The sequence below is a fragment of the Vicugna pacos genome, chromosome 29 (genome assembly GCF_048564905.1).
Source record: "Vicugna pacos chromosome 29, VicPac4, whole genome shotgun sequence".
NCBI lineage: Eukaryota > Metazoa > Chordata > Mammalia > Artiodactyla > Camelidae > Vicugna > Vicugna pacos.
Window position 1 is genome coordinate 6,901,446 of NC_133015.1, and position 12,054 is coordinate 6,913,499.

General features: G+C 35.6%; 1 long non-coding RNA gene across 1 annotated transcript; it reads right to left on the reverse strand.

The window, feature by feature from the left end:
* Positions 1–5,598: 5,598 nt before the first annotated feature.
* Positions 5,599–11,669, reverse strand: LOC140690230 (uncharacterized). The gene is made up of 3 exons (XR_012065415.1): positions 11,594–11,669; positions 11,407–11,468; positions 5,599–5,688 (listed from the first exon to the last, which is right to left on the reverse strand). It is a non-coding gene; the product is annotated as an uncharacterized lncRNA (long non-coding RNA).
* Positions 11,670–12,054: the final 385 nt, after the last annotated feature.

The window sequence follows — 12,054 nt, forward strand, 5'->3', positions numbered from 1 at the left end:
TGCATGCATGTTTTTCCAAAATTTTAATGTCACAAAAATTCTGAAAAATAAGATCCATGACACTAGCTTAGTTTTGTCAATGACAGTCTTCTCTAGTGCTTAAAATAAAAATCATAAAGCTAAACAAAAAGATGTTAACCTGCCAAGCATTCAGGCAAACATATTAATCTCTAATGTAAATATGGAGCAATGAAATGAAGGATTGCATCAGTTAAAAATAGTAACATTCAAAAAATATACTTACTAGATATGTTATGCAAGCCCTTTGCAAATGACAGATAAAGAGACAAAGAAGAGAGAGAGGAAATTCTTTGCAAAACAGTGACATTTAAATAACTACAATTTTCCCACTTCTTGAGACTAAAAAACAATCAATGCTTTGCTGAGCTCTCAGATAACACTGTATATTTAAAATGTTAATTTCCACTTGTAGGAACCAAATGTTCAAAGTTCTTCAAAAAAATTAAGTAATTATAAATAGAATAATTTCCCTCATCACATTAATCAAACTATTGTTAAATTTTATATGGATTGAAGTAGGCCAAAAAAATGTGTATGTCTGTGTGTCTGTGCATCTGTGATGTACAGTAATTAAGAACAAGTAATTAAGAACAAAACTAATTGGTTACTCATATATTTAATGTTTTTAATTACTAACATTTATCATTAAGGATATTTTCTTATTATACCTGAATATATTTATTATAAAAATCAATTTATTAAAACTTGAGTGAAAAAAACATACTCATTTAAAATGAGCTAAGTGTTTGCAAGATAGAAAAATGGTCCCTATTAACTGCAGAGGATGACTTTGATTCTTCAGTTGATTCTTAAGGGGTAAAATAGAGTATGGTTGATCGTAAATGCTTTTTTGAATATCTGAAGTATCACTTTAAAAACAATGAAATCAAATAAACCAATTTATATCATTCAGTTAATTGATAAAGTTGTAGCTCAATTTACAGGTTTAATTCAATAAAATATCTTCTTAGAGTTCTTTTAACAAATTTTAAAGTGTATAATTTGGAAGATATGGAAGAAAAATTAAGATTATCGTATGGTCTAAGAGTTTTTTCATCAAATGGAGAAAGAAAGAATGGTAACTCAAAGAAAAATCAAAAGCAAGTCAGGATGTTTGTTGCTATTTTTATTATAGAGGAAAAAAGAATATTCTCGAAGGTAAAGAGGAAGAATAAGGACAATAATAACAAAGAAGGAAAAACTACCAGTGACAGATAGAATGGAAGGAAGATTATTGTGGAAGTAAATCTGAGAAGAGGAAAGAAAGTAAAGCTTCTAAAATACAGGTGGAGGAACATCATTTAGTACTGGGATTAAGGAGTAGCAGTTAATTTAGGGACTCAATTTAGATATCTTTGCTGGGAAGCAAAGAATATAGAGATATAAGTTACACCTTTGCTTTTTTCCTTTACCTGGATGTAGCCAGGTGGGTCCTTCCTGACTTTCTCAAAGGTGAAGGAAAGACAGTATCTTCCCCTTATAAATTCTCCAGTGCAGTCTGACCAATGTCCATCCAGGGAAGACTTTGTCTGCAGCTGCCATGGTTGTGTTCCAACTCTGCCCTGGTGGTATGAAGAACCACTGGTGGTGGGAGAGGAGGTCAACATGGCTGGAAAGGAGCCAAGAGCAGTTGGAGCAAACATCTTCACATGCTCTGGTGGAAATGCCTTCCACTAAACCTCATACCCTCTGTGCTCTTGCAAATGCAAAGGACACAGAAGAGCAGAACACTGATCTTACAGGACAAAAAGGAAAGAGAAATGAACTTTTAATGGGCACAGACTTTATTCCAGGTATTTTAAACTTGAAGAAGGTTGTTATCATTGGGTTTTGATATGAGATAAACTCAGTTGCCAGGTTAGGCTTTGCAACTGTGTGAACTTGGGCAAGTTGTTGAATCTTATATACTTTATTAACGTGAAATGAAATGAAATGAAATGATGTACGTAAAGCACTTAGGATAGTACCTGGCACATGTAAGTGCTTAAAAATAAAGGAGAAAATGTGCATAATTGGAGGCTGCAGGATGGAGCCAATGTTTTGCACTTATAAACATGTTCACAGATATTCTGATATTATGAAAATAAGAAATATTAGAGACTTTCATTTTGCATATTCTTTGTATTCAATTTGAGTACATTAATTCATCTATAGTCTCAAAAATCTTTGGAAGTGGATATAATTTCTGTCACTTACTAAACAAGAAGCCTCTGACTAAAATAATTTTTGTAGTTTATCAAAGTTATCTAACAATTTTGAACCTATTTTGTGCCAGGTACTTTTCTGGATTCTCCGTACACAGAAATCAATAACTAAGGCAGAATGAAAGTACCAAGGACTAGTCTCCTAACCCGGCCTTGCTTTATTCCAAAGCCTCTGTTCCTTTCATAGGCTGCTTTCTAATTTGAAACAGCTCGCCTGAATGCCTTTTTCCCTGGTGGTGAGCAACAAAGAGAATTCTAACAAGGTAGCCACAGTTTTAATCAGCGTGAAAGATCTAAACCACAGAGTGAGCAGGTTTAGTGTATAAATCCCCGAGGAAAGTTAATGAAACCAGAATGTTGAATATTGTTACATATATATATTCAGCCATAATTGGCCAGGAGTAAATGTTGGTTTTATATAAGCAATCAAGCTAAAATAATTATATTGTTTTAATGTTAGTAAGGATTCAAGTTAAAGGTTAATAGAATAGCTCATGCATTCAATGAATATTTATTGAACACCTTCTAAGTGCCAAAGTGTAATTGCTAACTCTTAAATTAGGAATTACAAAAGGTAAGGATGAGCAAGACTTGTGCAAGATGCAAGTGAGCAGGCAACGAGGATGCAGTGTGGGAGGTGCTATGAGGGGGGCTGAACAGGCTGTTTTAGAAGCAGGTAAGAAAATAAGAGTACAATCTCATAAGGCATTGGGGTCACAGAAATTTTTCTTGAGAAAAAAATGTGTCCAGAATGAGACTAGAAGGGTGTGACGGTTACTTTTGTGTGTCAGCTTGACTGGACCACAGTGCTCCCAGGTATTTGGTTAAACATTATTCTTGGTGTGTCTGTGAGGGTGTTTCTGGATGGGATTAACATCTGAATCTGTAGATTGAATAAAGCAGATTGCTGCCCCAGTGTAGATGGGCTTCATCTAGTCCACTGAAGTCCTGAATGAAACAAAGGATGGAGTAGAGGAGAATTCATTCTTTCTGCCTGTCTTTGAGCCAGGACATTCATCCTCTACCTTTGAACTCAGACTGTGACTGGTACTTAGACCATCAGTTCTCCTGGGTCTCCAGCTTGTTGACTGCAGATCTTGGGACTTCTCAGCCTCCATGATCATGTGAGCCAATTCCTTGTAATAAATTATATATATATATATAATCTCCTATTGGTTCTATTTCTCTGGAAAACCCTAACTAATACAGAGTGAATAACAAAAATGGAGTAGAGAGAGAAGTGCATCAGACAACAAAAGTGGCAGCACAAAAATCTCTGAAATAGGGTTACCGAGTCCAAACATTCTGCTCACCACATGACAGGACAATAAATCATGAGACAAGGTGTTGGGGCAAGGAATAATGACTTTATTTGGAAAGCCAGCAGACCAAGGAGATGGGGGAGTAATGTCCTAGAGGACCGCCTTAACCAAGTGGGAGTGGGTGTGGTTGGTTGTTGCAAACTTCTTGGTGTCAGAATCCTTTGCTCTTGCAGCTGTCCGTGTAGGTCAGGTCATGACGTTTCTGTAAGCCTCCAGTAAGACAAATGTTACTGTCTGGTCTGCAACTTTTTATCTTCGTATAAATGAAAAACTGTTATACCCTTAAAGGTCAGAAGCTTGATAATGGCCTATCCTGTACATTTTGGGCTACAAGCAATATTCTTTTACAAAAGGTGCAGAACCAGCATGACTAAGCACAGGAAACAAAGCACAGGGTCAGAGCCAAAGGAACAGATCTAATATGGAGTCAGATTTGTTCTTCCCTATTACAATAGTGAATATGCTATCCTAGGAACTGGAAGAGGTACAGGGGAGCTGTAGCAGGGAACTCTGGGGAGGAAGAACACAGAGACAAAGCTGGAATAGGCAGCTAGAACAAAATTATACAGGAAACTGTAACCAATGGTAAGGAGTGTGAACTTTAATTTTAGGGCAAGGGGAGCCATTCTGTGTTTTAGGAATGTGAATTCCTATCATGATAGTTTTTTTTTTTAATCATGATAAAACTGTCACGGGAGTTTTAGGTATGATGTAAGTAATTCTGTGCCTACATTTGTGTCCGTGCAAGAAGTGGCTAACTAAATTGGAAGCTGTTGCAATAAAATGAGTAAATGATGGCCTAAAAAGATGGAATGGAATGAAATAGATTCATTTAAGGAGGTAGGGTTCAAAAGATGCAGCGATTGATTGACCATGCAGGCTGTTTATAGAGAAAAAGGCATTTGGATGATACCCAGTCTTCTCAAAACATTAGCAACCATATGAGAGGTGGTGTCTTTCATTAAGATTTGTGTGGAGGAAAACTAATGAGTTCAGCTCTTCATAACTGTAGTTAAAATGTCTGTAGCAATGAACAGTGGGCAGTTCAGAAAGCAGGCATGGAATTGACTGCATAGATCCTGAAGTCTTTGGGACATTACAATTGTAGCTCTTGCAGAGAATAAGATCCTTCCAATGAGAGCACTCATATACCACTCTTCTGTCCATTTTTGAATTGGGTTGTTGGTTTTTTTGTATTGAGTTATATGAGCTACTTGTATATTCTGGAAATTAAGTCCTTGTCAGGCACATTATTTGAAAATATTTTCTCCCATTCAAAGTGTTGTCTTTTGGTTCTGTTTATAGTTTCCTTTGCTGTGCAAAAGCTTGTAAGTTTAACTATGTTCCATTTGTTTATTTTGTTTTTATTTCTATTGCCTGGGTAGACTGCCCTAGGAGAACACTGCTAAGGTTTATGTCAGAGAATGTTTTGCCTATGTTTTCTTTTAGGACATTTATAGTGTTTTGTCTTATGTTTAAGTCCTTAAGCCATTTTGAGTTTGTTTTTGTGCATGGTGTGAGGGAGTGTTCTAACTTCATCGATTTACATGCTGCTGTCCAGTTTTCCCAATACTACTTGCTGAAGAGACTGTCTTTCCTCCGAGCATGTTCTTGCCTCCTTTGTCGAAGATTAAACTGACTGTAGGTGTGTGGGCTTATTTCTGGGCTCTCCGTTCTATTCCATTGATCCATATGTCTGTGTTTGTGCCAGTACCACACTATTTTGATTACTGTTGCTCTGTAGCGTTGCCTGAAGTCTGGGACGGTTATTTCTCCAGCTTTGTTCTTTTTCTTCAGTATTACTTTGGCAATTCTGGGTCTTTCATGATTCCATATAAACTTTATGGCTACAGAACACAGGTCACTCAAAACCATGTTGCTGGGGAAACTATCAGATACAAAGAAGGAACGGATGGCTTTCTGAATAAAGGGAAACAAAAGAGAACACAGTCAATGATACAAAGAATGCATATCTAAATTAAGAACCAAAGATAAATTTTCAATAATGAAAAATGGCTGCTGTTTTGAACAAAAGAGTAAAATGTACTCACATAACTTGGCACATGGAAGATCATCTTTTTGATAAACAAGTGTCTTCAGAAGGAAAGTAACCAGAAGCCATATTCCTAGCTAGTCACTTTCTAAAAGAGTAAGATTGTTAATATCACGGAATATTGGACCTTTCAATAAAGTCATTTTAAATGATTGTGTTTTAAATGATCTGGTGATAGTCTGAAACATGATGTGTAAACATGGCTATTTTTAGTTGCATTTAAAGACTAAATGATTGGAGAACTTGGTCTAAACTAAGAAAATGTATCAGTGAAAGGCCAGATCTTATCTCGCATACATATAGAAATAAATCACATAGCTATAATTCCAGGATCCTGAGGAAGCAGGCTAAATCAGGGTATCACTAAGAACCAACTTCTGTTCCACAGATCAAGAAAAACTGGATCTGAGATCTACTATGTTGTGGAAGAAGCTTTTCAGAGAAGACATGATTCTAATTCTAATCATTGTCCCTGGATTTTTAAAAAATATTCTATGAAATAAAAGTCAAGGCCAAGACCTCTCCCATAATTGACATATACAGATAAATGGCATGAACATCAGGGGTAGGAAAAGAGATAATCAGTATTTCCCATTAATGGCAGATAGACAAGTCTAGAATTTTTGTCGGGGTATATTATTGAAAAGCTATCTAGAAGAAAACAGGTACTTTAATGAGTCACTATTTTTTCAGTTGTGGAGGGGAAGTAAAATTGTAGCCCTAAGCTGTATGTTTCTCATTCTAGTTAAAATAGAATTGCCTTTGGAATTTCATTTTAGAGGACTAGAAAGTGACAGATCTGAGGGTGAGATGAAAAATTTTGCCTGACCCTGACAGTGCAGTGATCTGGGGCACAATGGTAAAGAAGCACCAAAAACAGAAGCAGTTGGAGTTGGATCCCTTCACTGACTTGTTAGCAAATATAAAAATCATATCTGCACTGCAGTCTGCTATCCTAGGTCTATCCAGCTGAAGAAAAGGAGGTCACGAATGATAATGCCATTAAATTGCAAAATACTCTTCCACTAGTCCACTAATTTCCCTCAAATTTGCAGAAGTGTAACTTAGCTAACCTCACATTTATAATCTTAAATAATATTAAAGACATTTTAAAATGCAAAAGTAAAGTTGCTCAATTTTGTTAAAGTTACTATAGTTTTTTTTCTTTACAGAAACACAAAAGAGAAAGTTACTTAAAATAGAGAACAGAATTTAAACAGCCATACCCATCTACATCTACAAATATCTAGAACTGCATATAGTTTATATACTGAATTGAGGTTCACGCTAGCTTTCCCTTGTTTTAGTGCATTCTGTGTTCCTCTCCCATCAGCTAATTCAAATGCCCAGTTTTCCCATTTTTGTAGAAAAGCTTTCTTGATATTGTGCCTTTGATTGAATGACATGCAGAACACACACCCACACACACAAACCAAAAAAAAAAAACAACAAAAACATGTCAAAGAATATGACATGATAATATCAAACAAAGTTCAATACCCTTTTTATAATTTCAAAATTTCAAACTCCATGGAATTTGCCGTGCCTCTGAGAGTTTAACCTTGTGAAATAAAGAGTGTTCTTTTTTTTTAACTATGGAAATTTTCAAACAGTCTTAAGTGCGAGAAAATAGTATAACAAATACACACTGCACCTACTACTTATCTTAACAATTATTAACATTTACCAATCTCAGCGTGTTTTTCAAAGTTGCATGCCCTTATAAAAGAAAATAAACTTTGAGCCACAAAGTAATAAACTTACTATTATATTATACATTATAATTATTTTTAAATTGGATCCCATAAACCCAAGAGTTTAATATATTGCCCTTTCATTAAACTCTTGGGTTTATGGGATCCACTTTAAACCTAAATTTTACATAAATAGATATAAATAGAGATCTCCTCTACCCTCTTTCTTAAAGAATGAAATACTTGGTGGATGGTGATTTCAGCTGGAAAAAATAATACTGGAGTTAAAAACAAGGTCCACCACAACAGATCAAATAAACCTATCCAAGTCACTTAACATTTTGCGTTTTCTGGCATCAGCTTCTCCATTTGAGGTTTAAGAGATTAATGTCACTTTCAGCTCTACGATCTTGTGATTGACAGTACAGTTCAGTAGTGTGTATACCAACATTATCACTGTTATTTGCGATCTTGCTCTAATTTACATGGCTTTACCACAAAATTTTGATTTTTCTTTTATTAAATGGTGCAAATTTAAGTTATTCAAATAAGCAGAATATACATGAACCAAAGGCAAAATGTAACTGATAACCAGGAAATGTGTCATACACCCCATCAAAAAATAAATCTTATTTTTTTAATTATTTCAATATATCGTAAGGTGAATTCCTAGAGAATGTAGTAGAAACTTCTGCAAAGTCTCCCATCAGTAGTATGAGACTTCGACAGAATATACAAATAAGAAAGACTGAAATTCATGGCATGAAACTAAACATTAAGTGAGTGTGCCCAAATCTGAGGACAGAGATTATTCTTCCCATATTGAAAAAGAAAGACTTAAACTTTGAAGATCCCATTACAAAACTGAATAGGAATTTGTATTCATTTTCTTTGCTGCAGTAATTGTACATTTGGTGGCTTAAAACAATACGAATTTATTATTTTCATGATTTATTATCTACAGTCGGAAGACTAATACTGATTTTACGGGGCTAATATCGAGGTGTCCATGGGGCTGCCTTCCTTTCTGCAGGCTCTACAGGAGAATCTGTATCCTGCTCGTTCTAATGTTGGCAGGATTCAGTTCCATGCAGTTGTAGGACTGAAGACCTTATGTCCTTCTGGCTGCCAACATCTGGGAGCACGCCAAGCTCCTGGGGGCCTCCCTCTAGTCCTTGCACATAGAACACGGCAGCTCTGAACCAGCAATGAAGTGCCAAGTCCACCTCACACGGTCATCTCTTTATTACACAGCCAGAAAGATTATCTGAGTTTAAGGAATCGTGTGATATGATTGGGCACACCTGGACAATCCAGGATATTCCCCCAACCTCAAGATTCATAACCTTAATCACATCTGCCAGGTCAGGTAACATATTCACAGGTTTCCATATACAAAAATTAACTCAAAAGGGATCATAAAACTGAATGTGAGAGGTAAAACACCAAAAAAAAAAATAAAAACCTCTTGGGAGAAAATATAAGAGTAAAACTTTGTGGCTTTGGATTAGGTTATGGATTCTTGGATATGCAAGCAACAGAATAAAAAGTAGACAAATTGGTCTTTATAAAAATTTTAAACTTTTGTTCTCTAAGGAACACCATCAAGAAAGCAAAAATACAACCCACAGGATAGGAGAAAATATTTGCAAATCACATGTCTGATAAGGAACTTGCTCAAAAGATATAAAGAGCTCTCACAAATCAACAATAAAAAGATAAATAGCCTAGTTAAAAATAGGCAAGGAATTTGAACAGGAATTTCTCCAGAGATCATATACAAATAGCAAATAAGCACATGAATATATGTGCAATCACCATTAGCCATCAGAGGTAGGCAAATCAATACCACACGACAGCACTTTATACCTACTAGATTGGCTGTGATCAAAAAGCCAGATAAAAACAAGTGTTTGGTGAGGATGTAAAGAAACTGGAAACATCACATATGGCTCGTAGGTATAGAAAATGGTCTGGCAGTTCCTCAAATGGTTAAACACAGAGTTACCGTACAAACCAGCAATTCCTCCCAGCCAAGAGAAATAAAAATGTGTGTCTATACAGAAACTTGTACATGAATGTTTATACACCAGCGTTATTCATAATAACCAAAAAGTGGAAACTGCCCACATGTCCATTAACTGATGAATGGACATATGTATTTATTAATAGATAAAATTTGGCTTATCTATATAGTGGAATATTATCTGTCAGTAAGAAGCAAAGTGTAATGAAGTGCTAATCTATACGGTAACATGGATGAAGCTCAAAAACATCACCCCCAGTGAAAGGAGTCAGTCACAACAGACCACATATTGTATGATTCCATTTATATGAAACAATGTTAGGCAAATTCTAGAGACAAATGTATCAGTGGAGGCCTAAGATGGGGGTGTTTGAGTATACAGGGTTTAAAAAAAAATAACAGTACAGTGTTTTTTATTTTTTTTTTAAGTGGAGATATTAGGGATTGAACCCAGGACCCTGTGCATGCTAAGCATGTGCTCTACCACCAAGAAATATCCACCTCCAACTATGGTTTTTGATTGATGAAAATGATCTAAAATTAGATTTTGATGATAGTTGTCCAACTGTGAGTATACTAAAATTAATACTAAAAAATCTACTGAATTGTACACTTTAAATACAGGGTGAATTGTATAGTTTGTCAATTATATCTCATTAAATCCATTTTGAAAAGTGTCTACTATAGATTAGTGATCAGCAACCTGGCTGTTTTGTAAATTGCTTTCACATTCTCCATCCTTTATTGCTTTTTGTTACCTTAATACGTTTATGAGGATCACTAGCCTCATGTTAAATAGAAACAGTCACAATGGTCATACGCATCTCATTTCTCATTTTAAAAGAAAGTTTCTAACACTTCATTATTAAGTATCATGTCTGCCATAGATTTTGAGAGATACCGAACTCATATCTTACATTCCCCATAAAGAATTTCTGGATGACTCTAGCCCTGAATCATGTCTTCCTCTTGAAGTGCCTTGGTATATACTGTCTGCCTCATGGATGTAAAGATAATAATCTTTGGTGTTCTAATACCGCTTAACGTTAAACAATCTTCAAAGAGTAAAATGAATGTCCATAAAACTTTCCAGACCACACCAGCACAGAATGAGCCACTCCACCTTTAAACACCCACATCAGCCATTTAGCATGTAGCACTGAACAGGCTGAAAATAGCTTTGGCACAATTATCAATTAATTTTATGCATCTTTTTATGACTAGATCTTATTTCTCTTCTTAAGCTCCTGGTGGGTATGGACTGTATTTATTTGTATTTCCATGAAGTTTACATGTAAGTCCTCCAAAAATATTAGGTTAATGCAACATAGTTCTGTAAAGGCTTCTGCTATCAATACCACCCTAGTGTGTACCCTGGACTCATCACTTCTTCCAGTCTCTGTAGGACACATTATTTCAAAGGCGAGGGAATGTGAATTGAGAGCACTGGATTAATCTGTGTGAGGCTGGGATGGGAGAGTCATCAATCAGCACAACTTGAAAGTTCGCAGCCAGCGAGGCTTGGAGAGGAGGGTCTGTGGAATGCCAGTCCCTCTGGAAATGAGGCATATTGTTGTTTTCCTTCCAATTTTTTGTTTGTTTGTTTTAATTTGACCATTCTGTCTTAATGGTCCACTGTTTCAGCTCTAATTTTGTGCAATCACAGAATCAAAGTGATTTTAAGAGACTCCTCTTGAGTTAATTCAGGCCTATACCTCTCACTTTGAAGGTGAACAAAGAAAAGAATAAATCATCTACCAAGTTCTTCCTGTGAACCTGCTATCAGCCTTGTGGTTAAACCTTCCCGATTGTGTTCTATTGATTGGGTGGCTAAACTATGATATCCCTCCTTTGCCTTCCCCCTTTCACACAAGACTTTTCACTTAATGAGCTGGTTCTCAGGATGTGAATTATCATCATTCCTTGGGCTGCTGAGTTAAAAATATCGACTTTATCAATAAGAATTACAGAGTTAGATTTTTTTTCCAAGTCTGCCATATCACCATAAAAATGTGAATAACTTCTTTAGATCAAATAGTACATAAAAGAAACTTTTGCAATAAAAATTAATAGTGTATCCACTTACTGTCTTATGGTCTGCTGCTTATTGAATTAGTCCAGTTGCTGGGGAGATCATCATAAAGCTTACTAAAGAAAAATAACGTAAAAATGTATTTGTTGATGATCTTTCAATACCAAGAGAGGAATCAAATCTGTGATTTGAAAATCATTTTTCAAAACTATAACAGAATCCAGACTAAAAAGCAATTTACCTTTACTCAGTAGGAAATAAGGCAAAGAAACTCTCCACTGCAGTTTTTCAAGGTGAAAGAAAATCCTTGTCAAATCCCAGCAGTGGAAGGAAATGAGGAATGATGATTAATAACACTGTTGGCAGGACAAAATAAACCAAAAATCTAAACAATCTCCCACCGTACAGAGAACACACGAATCTATTATCTGTCTGCATTTTAACTGTTGGTTTGTTATTTATACTAAAATACTGTGGAATTCTGTTTAAACGTGTGCAAATATTTTTCAGCATTAAAGTAGAATTATGAAAATTGTTAGTGAGTCACATAAATACCTATTAGCTCCTAGTGCTCTAAAGTAGATGGAAATACTTTAGTTTTTGCAGTAATCATTTAGTAATTCTAAATCAACATTGCTCACATGCCATCTCACACAGTTATAGGTGTGAGTGAGGATCCAGCTACATAAACGAAATACCGCC